General features: G+C 43.4%; 1 pseudogene; it reads right to left on the reverse strand.

The window, feature by feature from the left end:
* LOC137380874 (deleted in malignant brain tumors 1 protein-like) overlaps positions 1 to 19048 on the reverse strand; it is a 71943-nt pseudogene that overhangs the window by 24151 nt on the left and 28744 nt on the right.

Genomic DNA, 19048 nt, shown 5'->3' on the forward strand with positions numbered 1-19048 from the left:
CCTGGGGTGGGAGGGCCGTTTTTCATCACCAAGGCCCCTCATAAAATTTCAGCAGGTGCGGTAAGGCAACGGGAATTGCACCCACCTGCCTCACACTCATCTTTTGATATCCCCACCGCCAGCCCGCTACTGCAGGCGGGTGTAAAATTCCAGCCTATATGTTTTACATACCTTTTCTGCCTTTGAAAGATATTCCTCTAGAAATGATCTCCAGTGCTTTACTTGTGCTTTTTATGGTTTTGTTAACCTGGATTGCTATTTCTCATGATTTGTGAATCTGTACCCCAAGATTCGTTTTTGCTTCTACCTGATTAAACCTCTTATTTTCCAAGGAGTAGGCTGTCTCCTAGTTCCTACTCCCAAAATGAAACAACTGCACTTATCAAAATTGAAATTTATTTGCTATTTACATGATCATCTGCAAGTTATTTAAAGTCTTCTTTTATTTTGTTACAGCTTTAATCAGTATTAACTGCACCACTCCAATTTGATGTCATGTGCAAAATTTGCGGATATTTTACTTTTGATTGCCGAATTAAAACATGTCTGTAAATGGAAGTCCCCGCACCTATTCCTGTAGCACACCACTTCCCAACTTCTTCCAGTCTGAGTAACTGCTTTGAAGCACTACTCTTTGTTTTCTTTCTTGTAGACAGTTACAATCATAGAATCATAGAAAGTTTAAGGCACAGCAAGAGGCCACTTGGCCCATCGTGTCAATGCCTGCCGATAAACAATCCACCTATTCTAATCCCACCTTACAGCATTTGGTCTGCAGCCCTGCAGATTACAGCACTTGAGGTGCATATTCAGACTCCTTTTGATTAAGTTGAGGGTTTCTGCCTCAACTACCCTTTCAGACAGTGAGTTCCAGACACCCACTACCCTCTAGGTGAGAATGTTTTTGCTCATCTCCCCTCTAATTTTTCTATCAATCACTTTAAATCTATGCCCCCTCATTACTGTCCCCTCTGCTAAGATGAACAGACCCTTCACTTCCACTCTACCCAGGCCACTCAAAATTTTTTACATCTCAATTAGATCTCCCCTCAGTCTTCTCAGTTCCAAGAAGAACAACCCCAGCCTATCCAATCTTTCCTCATAGCTGCATTTTTCCAGTCCTGGCAACATCCTCGTAAATCTCCTCTGTACTCTCTCTAATGCAATTACATCCTTTCTGTAATGAGGTGACCAGAACTGCACATAGTACTCAAGTTATGGCTGAACCAATGAGTTATACAGTTCCAGCATAACCTCCCTGCTCTTATATTCTATGCCTCAGCTAATAAAGGAAAGGATTCCATATGCCTTCTTAATCACCTTATCGACCTCTCCTGCTACCTTCAGGCATCTGTGGACATTCACTTCAAGGTTCCTCACTTCCTCTACATTTCTCAGTATTTTCCCATTAATCGTGTATTCCTTTGCCTTGTTTAACCTCCCCAAATGCATCACCTCACACTTCTCCAGGTTGAATTCCATTTGCCACTTTTCTGCCCATCTGACCAGACCATCAATATCTTCCTGCAGCCTACAGCTATCCTCCTCGCTATCTACAACAAGGCCAATCTTTGTGTCATCTTACAACTTTTTTATCATGCCCCCTACATTTACATCCAAATCATCAATATATACCACAAAAAACAGGGGACCCAGTGCTGAGCCCTGCGGAACGCCACTGGAAACAGCCCTCCAGTCGCTAAAACAGCTGTCAACAATTATACTTTGTTTCCTGCCACTGAGCCAATTTTGTATCCACCTTGCTGCAGTTCCCTGGATCCCATGGGATTTTATTTTTTTAACAGGTCTGCCATGTGGGCCCTTGTCAAAAGCCTTGCTAAAATCCATGTAGAGCACATCAACTGCAATACCCTTACCTATCTTCCTTCTTCAAAAAAATTCGATCAAGTTGGTCAAACAAGATCTTCCCTTAACAAATACATGCTGACTATCCTTGATTAACCTGTGCCTTTCTAAGTGATAGTTTATCCTGTCTCTCAGAATAGATTCCAATAATTTGTCCACTACTGAATTGTTATCCAATCAGCTACTTGTCCCCTGAATCCAGATGCTCTGAACTTATTCATGAGTCCACTATGTGGTGCCATATCAAAGGGTATTGAAAGTCCATTTATAAGTGCTAGCCCGGATTATGTGCTTAAGTCTCTGGAGTGAGGTTTGAACCCAGGACCTGCTGACTTAGAGAGATGAGTGCTACCAATTGCGATTCGGCTGAGGTTATCAGTTCATATTAAGCTATTGGTGAGAAATTGGGTCATGTGTCACTTGCTTATCATGGGTAAAATGGAAGAAAAAATTACCAATTTTGCCAGGCTGTATCACATCTCTGAAGGACGCCTAAAATATGACGACCTCATATGAACTGTTGAACAAACTGTTTTTTTTTCTATTTATCGTGTTTTATTTTATCTTGGTTTGCTTACGCACTGTTTTTTTCATGTTTGTACTTGCAGCTGTTCAATTTTCAGTCCGTTAACACCCTATCTGTACTAATGCTTTGTCTTTCAACACACCATTAACATATTGTTTGCCTTTGCTCCATGACCTGCTGGTCAGCTATTCTGTGACCCTGTCCTATCTACACCTTCTTCTTTGTTATCTCTTGCCCCACCCCCTACTTTACTTGCTTATAACCTTTCACATTTCACTGGGTGGCACAGTGGCGCAGTGGTTAGCACCACAGCCTCACAGCTCCAGCGACCCGGGTTCAATTCTGGGCACTGCCTGTGTGGAGTTTGCAAGTTCTCCCTGTGTCTGCGTGGGTTTCCCCCGGGTGCTCTGGTTTCCTCCCACATGCCAAAAGACTTGCAGGTTGATAGGTTAATTGGCCATTATAAATTGCCCCTAGTATAGGTAGGTGGTAGGGAAATATAGGGACAGGTGTGGTGGGAATATGGAATTAGTGTGGGATTAGTATAAATGGGTGGTTGATGGTCGGCACCGACTCGGTGGGCCGAAGGGCCTGTTTCAGTGCTGTATCTCTAAACTAAACTAATATTTGTCTCTTCTGAAGAAGGGTCACTGACCTGAAACGTTAACTCTGCTTCTCTCTCCACAGATGCTGCCAGACCTGCTGAGTATTTCGAGCATTTCTTGTTCTTATTTCAGATTTCCAGAATCCGCAGTACTTTGCTTTTAATTCATGATGTGTTGGAAGGATAGAAATTGCCCCATTTGAGGGAAGGTGGGGATGTGAGAGGGAAAATGGGATTAATGTAGGATTAGTATAAATGGGTGGTTGATGGTCGGCGCGGACTTGGTGGGCCGAAGGACCTGTTTCGGTGCTGTATTTCTCTATGACTCTATTAGTATTGGATGGGTTTCTGTTTAGCTTGTGATAATGTTACATTTTTTTGGAGATTATTTCACAGTTGAGAAGGAATGATGCTGTAAAAGTACTTCACAATAACGTTATTGGAAGCTTCCTGTAATCCATGCATTAATTTCAGCCTCATTACGTGGCAGCTTGTCCGTGATTCAGAATGTTGTGGGTTGAAGCTGCACTGTAAACTTTGAGTAAATAATTTAGCTGACACTATATAAATTACATTCTACAACTCCACATCATGTATCATCAAAGTATCCAAAAATCATTCAGATCTTTGAAGCTTGGCATTGTCATTTTAAATTGGTCTATAACTTACTTTCATTTCAAAAGAGAATGATGAAAACAAAGGAAATGTGATACCTGAGCAGTTAACTGCAACATCTTCTGAATGTTGACAGTTGTGTGAAAGCCAGCCACTGTTTGGACAGTCCCACAAATTGTCTTCATCTCCTTGACAGTTAATATCATCCAAGACAATTTCACCAGTGCCATGACCAAAGTGAGCCACTGGAAGTGTAGCAACAGCTTCACCACATCCCATTTGCCGACACACCACTTCTGTATTGCTCATAGTCCATGAATCATCACACACTGTTCCCCATCTTCCATTGTATAAAATTTCAACTCTTCCTTCACACCTGTTATTTCCATTTGAAAATCTTAAGGAATACACTGTGAGAATGAAAGGATTATAAAGGTATATTAAAACCATACAAGCTCACTTGCTCTTTCTGCATAACAGGTGTTGGGGCAGTAAAGAGTAGAAAGACATGAGCAAAATTTGATGAATTCTTCAATTTATCTGTCTTTTTACAATACCCACTATGATATAAAGGGGCAATTTCCTTGGGCACTAAAGGTCAGGAAGAGGGGCAGAGATTGTCTAAAGAAAGCTCAATGCCCGGAATTTTATGTTGGCTGGGAGGCTCCGCCCAGCAGCCAACTAGTCGGGAGTGAGCCCTCTCCGCCGGGCCTGGGAGCCACACTACGATTTTGCATAGCCTAGGTGCTTAATTGGACTCGAGCGGGGCAGGATGTCCCGCCTCTTAGAGCTGGTGACCAATCAGTGGGCCGGCAGCTCTCAGTCCCAGCAACGCTATTGCAAGTGGAGGCCACTGCTGGGACTGCAGCCAGGGAGTGGAGCAAGAGGGACGCCGGCCCCGGAAAAAAGGTAAATTTGTGGGGCCTCACCAGGGACAATCAGCTGGGCCCCGGTGAGGCAGGGGGTTTGGTTGGGACAGGGGGGAATATATTTCATTGGGGGGGGGGGGGGTTGGGCTTTTGATGCTGGGGTGCCCTCAGTGGGGCACAGGGTGCCCAATCAGGTGGGCCACCCTAGACAGCAAGGAGGCCACCAGGTTTTACTGCGCGTCCTCCTGGGGGGCCTGAGCTGCCCACTGGCTGCTGGTAAAATACTAGCGGTGGCGTGAAGAGACCCTTAAGTGGCAGTTAACTGGCCACTTTAGGGCCTTCATTGGCCTTGCGTGGATGGGCCATTTCTCACCGCCAAGGCCCTTCGTAAAATTGCACTGGGGTGGGAAGGTGATGGGAATGGCATCCCCTGCCTCACAATCATTTTATGACACAGTCGCCTTCAGCCCCCTCCTGCGGGCGAGTGTAAAATTCCAGCCTAGATGTTTTACATACCTTTTCTGATTTGAATGGAATTCCTCTGGAAATGATCTCCAGTGCTTTATTTGTGGCTTTATGGTTTTGTGAGCCTGGATTGCTACTTCTCATGATTTTTGAATCTGTGTCCTAGATTCTTTTGTGCTTCTACCCTATTAAACCTCTTATTTTCCAAGCAGTAGGCTGTCTCCTAGTTCCTACTCCCAAAATGAAACACCTACACTTATCAATATTGAAATTTATTTGCTATTTACATGATCATGCTGCAAGTTATTTAATGTCTTTTTTTATTTTGTTACAGCTTTAATCAGTATTAACTGCACCACTCCAATTTGATATCATGTGCAAATTTTGCAGATATTTTACTTTTGATTGCCGAATTAAAACATTTCTGCAAATGGAAGTCCCAGCACCAATTCCTGTGGCACACCACTTCCCAGCTTCTTCCAGTCTGAGTAACTGCTTTGAAGCTCTACTCTTTGTTTTCTTTCTTGTAGACAGGTACAATCATAGAAAGTTTAAGGCACAGAAAGAGGCCATCTGGCCCATCGTGTCAGTGCCCGTCAATAAACGATCCACCTATTCTAATCCCACCTTCCAGCATTTGGTCTGCAGTCCTGCAGATTACAGCACTTGAGGTGCATATTCAGACTCCTTTTGATTAAGTTGAGGGTTTCTGCCTCAACTACCCTTTCAGGCAGTGAGCTCCAGATACCCACCACCCTTTGGGTGAAAAAGTTTTTGCTCATCTCCCCTCTAATTTTTCTACCAATCACTTTAAATCTATGCCCCCTCATCACTGACCCCTCTGCTAAGGTGAATAGACCCTTCACCTCCACTCTACCCAAGCCCTTCAAAATTTTGTACATTTCAATTAGATCTCCCCTCAGTCTTCTCTGTTCCAAGGAGAACAACCCCAGCCTATCCAATCTTTCCTCATAGTTGCACTTTTCCAGTCCTGGCAACATCCTTGTAAATCTCCTCTGTACCCTCTCTGGTGCAATTACATCCTTTCTGTAATGAGGTGACCAGAACTGCACACAGCACTCAAGTTGTGGCCTAACCAATGAATTATACATTTCCAGCACAACCTCCCTGCTCATATGTTCTGTACCTTGGCTATTAAAGGAAAGGATTCCATATGCCTTCTTAACCACCTTATCGACCTCTCCTGCTACCTTCAGGGATCTGTGGACATTCACTTCAAGGTCCCTCACTTCCTCTACATTTCTCAGTATTTTCCCATTAATCCTGTTTTCCTTTGCATTGTTTAACCTCACCTAATGCATCACTTCACGCTTTTCCAGGTTGAATTCCATTTGCCACTTTTCTGCCCATCTGACCAGACCATCAATATCTTCCTGCAGCCTACAGCTATCCTCCTCACTATCTACCACACGGCCAATCTTTGTGTCGTCTGCCAACTTCTTGCTCATGCCCCCTATACTTTCATCCAAGTTGTTAATATATACCACAAAAAACAGGGGACCCAGTGCTGAGCCCTGCGGAACGCCACTGGAAACAGCCCTCCAGTCGCAAATACACCTGTCAACAATTACCCTTTGTTTCCTGCCACTGAGCCAATTTTGTATCCACCTTGCTGCAGTTCCCTGGATCCCATGGGATTTTATCCTTTTAACCAGTCTGCCATGTGGGACCTTGTTAAAAGCCTTGCTAAAATCCATGTAAACCATATCAACTGCAATACCCTCATCTATCTTCCTTGTTACTTCTTCAAAAAATTCGATCAAGTTGGTCAAACAAGATCTTCCCTTAACAAATACATGCTGACTATCCTTGATTAACCTGTGCCTTTCTAAGTGATAGTTTATCCTGTCTCTCAGAATAGATTCCAATAATTTGTCCACTACTGAATTGTTATCCAATCAGCTACTTGTCCCCTGAATCCAGATGCTCTGAACTTATTCATGAGTCCACTATGTGGTGCCATATCAAAGGGTTATTGAAAGCCTATTTCTCAGTGCTAGCCCGGATTATGTGCTTATGTCTCTGGAGTGAGGCTTGCACCTAGGACCTGCTGACTCAGAGAATTGAGTGCCACCAATTGAGACGCAGCTGACATTATCAGGTCATATTAAGCTATTGGCTGAGAAATTGGGACATGTCTCACTTGCTTATCATGGGTAAAATGGAAGAAAAAATTACCAATTTTTCCAGGCTGTATCATATGTCTGAAGGACGCCTAAAATATGTTCATCTGGAACACACTGCCTGAAAGGGTGGTGGAGGCAGGAACACTCACAACATTTAAGAAGTATTTAGATGAGCACTTGAAACGCCATAGCATACAAGGCTATGGGCCAAGTGCTGGAAAATGGGATTAGAATAGATAGGTGCATGATGGCCGGTAGGGATCCGATGGGCTGAAGGGCCTGTTTCTGTGTTGTATAACGCTAAGACTTTATTACTCTAACCTCATATGGACTTGGTGATATTCAGGCATCCTTGGCAGCTGCCTAATATAGCTGTTATAGCCATTGCATACATTAATTAATGAGTCTAACTCCTGTTACAGGTCCCCTCTCCTAAATTGGTCAGCACTGAGCACATCATGAGCTAACACAGTGGAACGTTCCTGCTCTACATGGTTTCATTACTCACAGTAGCTTTACTGAGCTACTGTTGGGATGTGTTGGGGTTGGAATTCTTTTCCTCTGGTTACAGCAGTGAGGGAAAAAAATCAGAACTAAACGCTCTCATAATGAAAATCTTCCTCCGACTGAACAATTCTATTTCTGAATCTTACAAGTTATACAAATTTAAATAGCAGTATATTTTCCTCTCTTAAGCTACATTGCACTCAACTATTCCTTGGCTCAGATCACAGGTAGACATCTTTCTAATTAACCAGTGTTAATGCTTAGTTAATGCAAAGATCTAATTGCCAATGAGAAGTTGTTCAGAAGCACTCATCCTCCACATCTTCTTCTGTGGAGAAAACTGGCATCCACTCTTTCCCCTTCACTATACTTTGTAGATCGGAAAAATATCAGAACTTCTCGTGGGACAATTTCAATTCCATTCAATGAAAATAGTTGCAGTTCATATTTGAGTAAAATTGCTGGATCTAGAGGGTCCCTCTCAGCCTTCACCTGGTCTTACCGTAACAGGGTTTTATTTTTAAACACACTGTGTTTTAGCTCCCCCGTGGTGAGTCCTTGTCTACCACTTTCCAATTATAAGGCAAAGAAACCAGCACAAACAGGTTTTCTTAGGTTTAAAGAAGAAAAGTTGAAATTTATTAAATTTCTGACCTCCTGCAGTCTTTCTTTCACTACTGGGGTGGGAGGGGGGGGGGGTTCCCACCTTTACTCCTATCAGATCATTACCTAGGAGCAGGTGAACCCCGTCCACAGACAAACTAGGGACAATCCCTATGGTCACCGTTCCCAAAACTAGGTCACACTCCAGGTGCACCCGGTGTACAGGTACAGACATACACTGCTCTCCAATACTATTCACTATCATTTTGGCGTTCACTGCACTCTCTAGGGGAAAGGTCAGGCCTTTTCCCAGTAAAAGGGATCTAGTGGCCCCTGTGTCCCTGAGGATTACTATGGGCTTGCTTTCCCCACTCGAGGGGTTACTTTCCCTTCAAACACAAAATCCCAATAACATTCAGGAATCAAATTAACTTTTCCTGCACTTGGAGTAGTAAGCTTCCTGGGTTGCACTCTTACTGCAGTTAAAGCCACAGCTTGTTTTGCTGTGCTTTCCATCAGGGTCTCGTCTTCACTGAGAGAGTGTGACCTGATCAACCCTATTGGTTTTCCCTTTAGTTTCCCGCAGTCAGCTCTTAAGTGTCCTGCTTTATTACAATTGTATCTTTGCTAACAATACCCTGTTGGAGTTTTCTTCTAACCCTGTTTCTGCTTCTTCAGATTCAAGGGAAAAATGGTTGGTCACTCAGACTTCCTAGCCTTGCCACGTACAGTGATACCACACTGCTCAGCCATTTTCTCAACTGCTTTTAACTTATTCCAAGTTACTTCCCCCGACTTGGGGAGTTACTAGCTTCAGTTGCAGACATGATAGTATTCTATCATAAACAACCACAAGAAAACCTGTGTTGAAATCTTGCTCTGTTTGATTGGGAACAATTTGGCTTCCCACTTCCAATTTCTCTCGTTTGTGGGCAGGTGTAAAATTCCGGCCTATATATTTTACATACCTTTTCTGCTTTTGAATGGTATTCCTCTAGAAATGAACTCCAGTGCTTTATTTGCGGTATTCTGATTTTGTTAACCTGAATTGCTACTTGTGTATCAGTACCCCCAGATTCTTTTGTGCTCCTACTTAACCTCTTATTTTCCAAGGAGTAGGCTGTCTCCTAATTCTTACTACCAAAATGAAACAACTACACTTATCAATATTGAAATTTATTTGTGATTTACATGAGCATTCTGCAAGTTTTTAAATGTTTTCTTTTATTTTGTTGCAGCCTTCATCAGTATTAACCGCACCACTCCAATTTGGGGTCATACACAAATTTTGATATTTTACTTTTTGATTCCCGAATCCAAAGCATTTATGTAAATTAAGATCCCAACACCAATTCCAGTGGTACACTACTTCCCACCCTCTGAGGGAGTAGCTACCTTGAACCTCTACTCTTTATTTTCTCGTTGTAGACAGTTGCTATCCAATCAGCTACTTGTCCCCTGATCCCACATGCTCTGACCTTGGTCATGAATTCACTTGCTACCAGGTACATAATCAATCAAAGTATGAGAACCTACCATGAACTTGCATTAATGCAGTGTACTAAGCATGTATCCTTACCCTCATGCATATTTAAAGTCATTTCAAAGGATTACCATGAATGCTCATGAGACAACAGGAAAGGTAACATAGTGCTTACACTACTGGAGTAATCCAGAAGCCTGCTCTGGAAACATGAGTTCAAATCCCACCAAGTAACTGGTGACCATGGAACTACCGGATTGTCATAAAAATCCATCTGTTTCACCATTGTCGTTTAGGGAAGGAAGTCTGCCATTCTCACCTGGTCTGGCCTACATATGACTCCAGATCAACTGCAGTGTGGTTGTCTGTTAACTGTCCTCTGATTGGCCTAACAAACCACTCAGTTGTATCAACCCACTATGAAAATGTTGAATAAGAATAAAAATGGATGGACGACCTGGGCAATGGACACGACAGAGGTACACCCAGCCCAGTTAACCCAACAAAATCCTCCTCACTAACATGTCGGAACTTATGCCACAATTGGGAGAGCTGTCCCACGGACTAGTCAGGCAACAGCCTGACATAGTCATATTCACAGAATCATACGGACCAAATGCTGGAAAGTGAGGTTAGGCTGGGCGGCTCTTTTTTTTTCAGCTGGCACAGACACGATGGGCTAATGTTCTATGATTTTATGATTCATATCTTTCACCCACTGTCCCAGACTTCTCCATCACCATCCCTCCATCCTGTACCATCTGTAGTACAGACCCACCAGAGGTGGATGCATGGTGGTATACAGGCAGGAGGGAGTGGCCCTGGGAGACCTCAACATTGACTCCAGACCCCATGAAGTCTCGTGACATCAGGTCAAACATGGTCAAGGAAGCTTCCTGCTGATTATTACCTACTGCCCGTCCTCAGCTGATGAATCAGTACTCCTCCATGTTGAACACCACTTGGAAGAAGCTCTGAGGGTAGCAAGGGCACAGAATGAACTCAGATTGGGGGCTTCAGCGTTCATCATCAAGAGTAGCTCAGTAGCACCACTACTGACCAAGCTGGCCGAGACTGGAAGGACATATCTGCCAGACTGGGCCTCTGGCAGGTCGTGAGAGAGCCAACACAAGGCAAAAATCCACTTGACCTCATCCTCACCAGCCTACTTGTCACACATGCATCTATCCATAACAGTATTGGTGGGAGTGACCACTGCACAGTCTCAACTTGATGCTGAGAACACCAGCTGTTGTGTATCACGAACACTGTGCTAAATCGGATAGATCTAGGACAGTTCTAGCAGCCCAAAACTGGTCATCCATGAGGCATGTGTACCATCAGCAGCAGCAAAATTATATTCCACCACAATCTGTAACCTCATCGTCTGTCATGTACCTCACTCTACCAATGTCATCAAGTCAGGGGTCCAACCCTGGTTCAATGAGGAATTTAGGGGAACATGCCATGAGTAAGCTCCAGGCACACCTAAAAATAAGATGCTAACCTAGTGAAGCTATAACACAGGATTACATGCATGCTCAACAGTGGAAGCAGCATGCTAAAGATCCCACAACCAATAGGTTAGATCAAAGCTCTGCAGTCCTGCCACATCCAGTTGTGAGTGGTGGTGGACAATTAAACAACTAACTGGGTGAGTATCCCCTGTTCTCAATGATGGCAGTGCCCAGCATGTCCATGCAAGAGACAAGATGAAATTGTTTGCAACCATTTTCAAGTGCCAAGTGGATGATCCATCTCAGGCTCCCCCTGAGCTCCCCCCCATCACAGTCTTCAGCCAGTTTGATTCACTCCATGTGATACCAAGAAATGACAGAGCACACTAGATACAGCAAAGGCTATGGGTCGGACAATATCCCAGCTGTAGTGCTGAAGACGTGCTCTAGAACTAGCTGTACCCACTAACCAGGCCGTTCCAGTACAGCTACAACATTGGCATCCACTCAAAAAAGTGGAAAACTGCCCAGGTATGACATGTCCACAAAAAGCAGGACAAATCCAATAAAACCAATTGCTCCTTCAACAGTCTACTCACAATCATCAACAGTGATGGAAGGTTTCATTGACCGTGCTATCAAGCGACACTTACTCACCAATAACCTGCTCACATCTCCTCAATTTGGGTTCTGCCTGGATGACTCAGCATCTCATTACAACCTTGGTCCAAGCATGGACAAAAGAGCTGAACTCAGGAGGTGACAGTGACTGCCCTCGACATCAAGGCAGCATTTGACTGATAGTAGTATCAAGGAGACTGAGTAAAATTGAAGTCAGTGGGAATCAAGAGGAAAATTCTCAGTGTGAAGGGCACAGAGGGCAAAACTGAAGTGCATTCAAGAGAACTTTTTTAGCCAGCATGTAACAATTAGCCAGCATGTAACAAGCCCAATGAGAGGGGATGCAATTCTACCTTTAGTCTTCGGTAATGAAGTTGGGCAAGTGGATGAAGTAACAGTGGGTGACCATTTTGGAGATAGTGGCCATAGTACAGTTAGTTTTAGCATAATCATGGAAAAGGACAAAGATAAAACAGGAGTAAAAGTTTTAAATTGGGGGAAGGCAAATTTTACAAGACTGAGAATTGATCTGGTGAAAGTGGACTGGATACAGCTGCTTGAAGGAAAATCAGTGACAAACCAGTGGGAGGCATTCAAAAGCGAGATACTACAGGCACAGTGTAGGCATGTCCCCACAAAGATAGAGGGTGCCAAATCTAGAGCCCCTTGGTTATCTAGAAGCTTACAGGGTAAGTTAAAGCAGATAAAGAAAGCTATGACAATCACAAAAAACTTAATACTTTAGAAAGCCTAGAGGAGTATAGAAACAGTAGGGGAGAAGTAAAAAAGGAAAGCAAAGAGAGGACATGAAAAATTATTGGCAAGTAAAATCAAGGAAAACCCAAAGATGTTTTATCAGTACATTAAGAGCAAGAGGACAACTAAGGAAAGGGTAGAGCCTATCAGAGATGTACATGAAAACATATGCGTGGATGCAGAAGAGTTAATGAGTTTTTTGTCTCTGTCTTCACAAAGGAGAGGGTTGATACAGACATTGTAGTTAAAAAGGAGGAGTGTGAAATATTAGACAGGATAAGCATAATGAGAGAGGAAGTGCTAGAGTGTCTGAAATCCTTGAAAGTGGATAAATCGCCACGACCGGATGGATTGCATCCCAAGTTGTTAAAGGATGCCAGGGAGGAAATAACGGATGCGTTGAGGATTATTTTCAAATCCTCACTGGATACGGGGGAGGTGCCAGAGGATTGGAGGTCTACAAACATTATACCATTGTTTAAGAAGGGTGCGAGGGTTAGGTCAAGTAATTATAGGCCGGTTAGTCTGACCTCGGTGGTGGGTAAATTATTAGAATCAATTCTGAGAGAGAGGATAAACTGCCACTTAGCAAGGCACAGATTAATCAGGGATAGTCAGCATGGATTTGTTAAGGGAAGGTCATGTCTTACTAACTTAATTGAGTTTTTTGAGGAAGTAACAAGGAGGATTGATGAGGGTCGTGCAGTTGATGTGGTCCACATGGATTTTCATAAGGCATTTGACAAGGTCCCACATGGCAGACTGGTCAGTAAAATGAAAGCCCATGGGATGCAGGGGAATGTGGCAGATTGGATCCAAAATTGGCTGAGGGACAGGAAACAAAGGGTAGTAGTTGACGGATGCTTTTTGTGAATGGATAGTGGTTTCCGGTGGCGTTCCACAGGGCTCAGTGTTGCGTCCCTTGCTGTTTGTGGTATATATTAAGAATTTGGATTTAAATATGGGAGTCATGATTGAGTAATTTGCTGATGACACAAAATTTGGCCATGTAGTTGATAGTGAAGAGGATAGCTGTAGACTCCACATTGATATCAATGGTTTGGTTGAGTGGGCAAAAAAGTGGCTAATGGAATTCAATCCAGAGAAGTGTCAGGTAGTGCATTTGGAGAGGGCAAACAAAGAGAGGGAATACACAATAAACGGGAGGATATTGAGAGGGGTAGAAGAAATGAGAGACCTACGAATGCATGTCCACAGGTCCTTGAAGGTGGCAGGACAGGTAGATAGAGTAGTAAAGAAGGCATATGGAATGCTTTTCTTTATTGGTCGAGGTATAGAATACAAAATCAGGGATGTAATGCTGGAACTGTATAAAATGATGGTTAGGCAACAGCTGGAGTATTGCGTATAGTTCTGGTCACCACATTACAGGAAGGACAAAATTGTTCTGGAGAGAGTACAGAGGAAATTTACAAGAATGTTGCCAGGGCTTGAAAATTGCAGCTATGAGGAAAGATTGGATAGGCTAGGGTTGTTTTCCTTAGAACAGAGGAGGCTGAGGGGTGACTTAATTGAGGTGTACAAAATTATGAGAGGCCTAGATAGAGTAGACAGGAAGGGCTTGTTTCCCCTAGCAGAGAGGTCAATTACTAGGGGGCAGAGATTTAAGGTGATTGGTAAAAGGATTAGAGGAGACATGAGGAAAAACCTTTTCACCCGGAGGGTGGTGGGTGTTTGGAATTCACTGCCAGGAATGGTGGTGGAGGCAGAAACCCTTAACTCTTTTAAAAGGTACCTGGACATGCACCTGAAGTGCTATAACTTGCGAGGCTAGGTGCTGGAAGGTGGGATTAGATTGGGCGGCTAGTTTTTTCAGCCAGCACAGACACGATGGGCTGAATGGCCTCCTTCTGTGCCGTAATCTTTCTATGGTTTTGCCATGTGCTGCCTTATCAAAGGTCTGTTGAAAGTCCATGTATAAGTGCTAGCCTGGATTATGTGCTTAAGTCTCTGCAGTGAGGCTTGAACCCAGGACCTACTAAGTTAGAGAGGCTACCAATTGAGACTCGGCTGAGGTTACCAGGTCATATTAAACTACTGGCTGGGAAATTGGGTCATGTCTCACTTGCTTATCGTGGGTAAAAGGGAAGAAAAATGACCCATTTCAGCAGGCTGTATCACCTGTCTGAAGGACGCCTGAAATATGTCAACCTCCTAACGACTTGGTGATATTCAGGCATCCTTGGCAGCTGCCTAATATAGTGTTATGGGCAATTAATGAATCTAACTCCTGTTACAGGACCTCTCTCCTAAATTGGTCAGCACTGAGCACATCATGAGCTGACACAGTGGGGCGTTCCTGCTCTACATGGCTTCGTTACTCAGTAGATTTACTGAGCTATTATTGGGATGTGTTTGGGTTGGGAATTCTTTTCTTCTGGTTACAGCAGTGAGGAAAAAATCAGAGAACAAAAAGCTCTTGGAATGAAAAAAAATAAAGGATTTTATATGCACACTCTTTCTTCCCCCAACATAATGACCATCATCACAAGCAGCAAATTCTATTTCCGAATCTAACAAGTTATACAAATTTAAACAACAGTATATTTTCCTCTCAGTTCCTCAACATCATACTCAATTAATCCTTGGCTCAGATCACAGGTACACAACCTTCTACTTGACCAGTGTTAATTCTAAGTTAATACTAAGCTCTAAATGCCAATGAGAAGCTGTGCAGAAACACTCAACCTCCACATCTTCTTCTGTGGAGAAAACTGGCATCCACTGTTTCCCCACGGTCTCTCTACTTTGTAGATTGGAAAAATATCTGAGCCTCTTGTGGGAATATTTCAATTCCGTTCTATAAATATGGTTGTAATTCATATTTGACTAAAATAATAATAAAGTGTTATTTAGCAATGCATTATCAAAATGATTACATTTGTTTATTTTTCAAAAAGACTTAATTCCTGATGTGATGGGAGGGTAAAAATTGCCCCAATATTAGCAGTTTAAAAAAATTTGTTCATGGGATGTGGGCGTCGCTGGCTAGGCCAGCATTTATTGTCCATCCCAAATTGCCCTTGAGAAAGTTCTGGTGTGCTTCTTCCTTTTAACTGCTGCAGTCCATGTGGGGTAGGTACACCCACAGTGCTGTTAGGAAAGGAGTTCCAGGATTTTGACCCAGTGACAGTGAAGGAACGGCGATATAATTCCAGGTCAGGATTGTGTGAGGCTTGGAGGGAACTTGCAGGTGGTGGTGTTCCCATGTATTTGCTGCTCTTTTCCTTCCAGTTGGTAGAGGTCGCGGGTTTGGAACGTGCTGTCCAAGGAGCTTTGTTGCGTTGCTGCAGTGCATCTTGTAGATGGTACACACTGTTGCCACTGTGTGTCGGTGATGGAGGGAGTGAATGTTTGTGGATGGCATGCCAATCGAGTGGGCTGCTTTGTCCTGAATGGTGTCGAGCTTCTTGAGTGTTGTTGCAGCTGCACCGATTGAGGCAAGTGGAGAGTATTCAATCACACATCTGACTTGTGCCTTGTAGATGGTGGAAAGAATTTGGGGAGTCAGAAGGTGAGTTACTCACCACAGGATTCCTAGCCTCTGACCTGCTCTTGTAGCCACGGTATTTATATGGCTACTCCAGTTCAGTTTCTGGTCAATGGTGACCCTCAGGATGTTGATAGTGGGGGATTCAGCAAACGTAATGCCATTGAATGTCAAGGGGAGATGGTTAGATTCTCTCTTGTTGGAGATGGTCATTGCTTGGACCTTGTGTGGCGTGAATGTTACTTGCCACTTATCAGCCCAAGCCTGGATATTGTCCAGGTCTTGCTGGATTTCTACAGGGACTGCTTCAGTGTCTGAGGAGTCGTGAATGGTGCTGAACATTGTGCAATCATCAGTGACCATCCCCACTTCTGACTTTGATGAGTTTCTGTTTTGCTTGTGATAATGTAACATTTTTTTTCTTTTTATTTAGTGATACAGCACTGAAACAGGCCCTTCGGCCCACCGAGTCTGTGCCGACCATCAACCACCCATTTATACTAATCCTACACTAATCCCATATTCCTACCACATCCCCACAACCCCCTACCTATATTAGGGGCAATTTATAATGGCCAATTTACCTATCAACCTGCAAGTCTTTGGCTGTGGGATGAAACCGGAGCACCCGGCGAAAACCCACGCAGACACAGGGAGAACTTGCAAACTCCGCACAGGCAGTACCCAGAATTGAACCCGGGTCGCTGGAGCTGTGAGGCTGCGGTGCTAACCACTGCGCCACTGTGCCGCCCTTTTATGGAGATTATGTCACAATTGAAAAGGAATGGTATTGTAAAATTACTTCACAGAAATGTTATTGGAAACTTACTGCAATCCATGCATTAATTCCATCCTCATTATGTGACAGTTTGTCTCTGAGTCAGAATGCTGTGTGTTCAAGCTGCACTGTAAACTTGGAGTAAATAATTTAGCTGCCACTATACGAATTGCATTCTACAACTCCACATCATGTATCCTCTATGTATCCAAAAATCATTCAGAACTTCGAAACTTGACAGTGTCATTTTAAATTGGTTTATAACTTACTTTCATTTCAAAAGAGAATTATTGAAAACAAAGCAAGTGTGATACCTGAGCAGTTAACTGCAACATCTTCAGAATGATCACAGTTGTGTGAAAGCCAGCCACTGTTTGGACAGTCCCACAAATTGTCTTCATCTCCTTGACAGTTAATATCATCCAAGACAATTTCACCAGTGCCATGACCAAAGTGAGCCACTGGAAGTTTAGCAACAGCTTCACCACATCCCATTTGCCGACACACCACTTCTGTATTGCTCATAGTCCATGAATCATCACACACTGTTCCCCATCTTCCATTGTATAAAATTTCAACTCTTCCTTCACACCTGTTATTTCCATTTGAAAGTCTTAAGGAATACACTGTGAGAATGAAAGGATTATAAAGGTATATTAAAACCATACAAGCTCACTTGCTCTTTCTGCATAACAGGTGTTGGTGCCGTAAAGAGTAGAAACATGTGAGCAAAATTTGATGAAATCTTTAATTTATCTGTCTTTTTACAACACACGCTATGACATAAAAGGGCAATTTCCTTGGGCACAAAAGGTCAGGAAGAGGGACAGAGATGCGAATTATTGATTAGTTGCTCTTTAACAGAGCTCCAGGACGTCCAGAGCTTCCTTGGAGGTGTTTCACCTGCACTTGCAGTAGGTGCATCTGGGATGAGGTGGGTCAGGATGTTTCCAGTCTCCCAGCTCATTCTCCACATCTCCCATTTGCTGAATGTCCCGCACAGGGCTGCTCAGAAAGGAAGGTGTTGTGGCCTGATTCAGGAACATCACCCAACTGGAGGGACCATTATGTCCTGGACTTTCAAAGTTTATTTGAATCTTGTTTGACATTTTTGTTTCTGTTAGAAATTTAACCTTTAGTTAGGACTTTCCAGTTGTTGATCTCCATTGGAGGCAAGAAGGTCCTGAATACTGAGGACAGGAAGGCAGCTGGAAGACATAATTGCTAGCAGTTGCCATGGATATTCATGCCCCTATTGCTGCCACTAGACCTAGCCAGCGGACAGGTCTGCAAAGGTCCACTAGGACATTTCAGATGGGACTGGAAATCCTGATGATCCTGGGTCACTTTAAATGCAGTGATCTTGACCTGTGCAAGGGAAAAGGGTGGAAATATCTGTGGGTTTTGCCCATCTGGTGTCTATAATAAATTTCAAAAGATTAAAAACTGAGGTGCGTTGTTAGAAATTTCCTTCTTTTCTGCCTTACCAAAGCAGAATAAAATTTCAATTCCTTGAGCAATTACAACATGATATTTGATAGGCAATTTGAATTTACAAAATCATGGTAGGAAGATTCATTGACCGAGAAATACATTGGCACCTCATTTACTGGTGTCAAATAGACAGCTTGCTGTACAATTTGGCAGGCGCTCCATGTGCCCATTCTGCGTCAGAATAGTGCCTTCAGCTATCTGGAGTGTGCACCTCGATAGGCATCTAGAGTATGCCCCAGAAGTATTTTTATCTTGAGAATTCTGGTGAGAGCACGGAACTCGTTCACCATCACAGCCATGTCCTGGGAGCAAGGAATTGACCTCATCTGAACTCTCTTTGCACTGATGGCAGAGATGTTGCCTGGAGAGTTTTTTGCCCTCTCGGGCGAGCAGGATCTCCATCCATCTGTCTATTGTTCGGACGAGGGCCTCAAATGCAACATCAGAAACAATGGGTGCTCTGTCTGGACCTCCTCCAGCCATTTTTCAAGTTTCCCTGTTGTTTGCAGCCAGTGTGCAGCTCCTGTTTATAAGATGCTAGCTGTCTTCAAGCATTATCAGTGCAGCCCAATTTCCCACTCCAAACAGGTTTGTAGTGCATTGCTTGGGTTGTGCTTGCTGCAGCTCTGAATCATTACAATGCGGTCACCGCACTAATTTCACACTAACACCTTTGGACCATGTGCACTACTCCCTGAGGTGCTCATTTCCAGATGTGATTAAAAGTTCAATATTCACCACTTGAA

Source organism: Heterodontus francisci, chromosome 20 (assembly GCF_036365525.1).
Source record: "Heterodontus francisci isolate sHetFra1 chromosome 20, sHetFra1.hap1, whole genome shotgun sequence".
Classification (NCBI taxonomy): Eukaryota; Metazoa; Chordata; class Chondrichthyes; order Heterodontiformes; family Heterodontidae; genus Heterodontus; species Heterodontus francisci.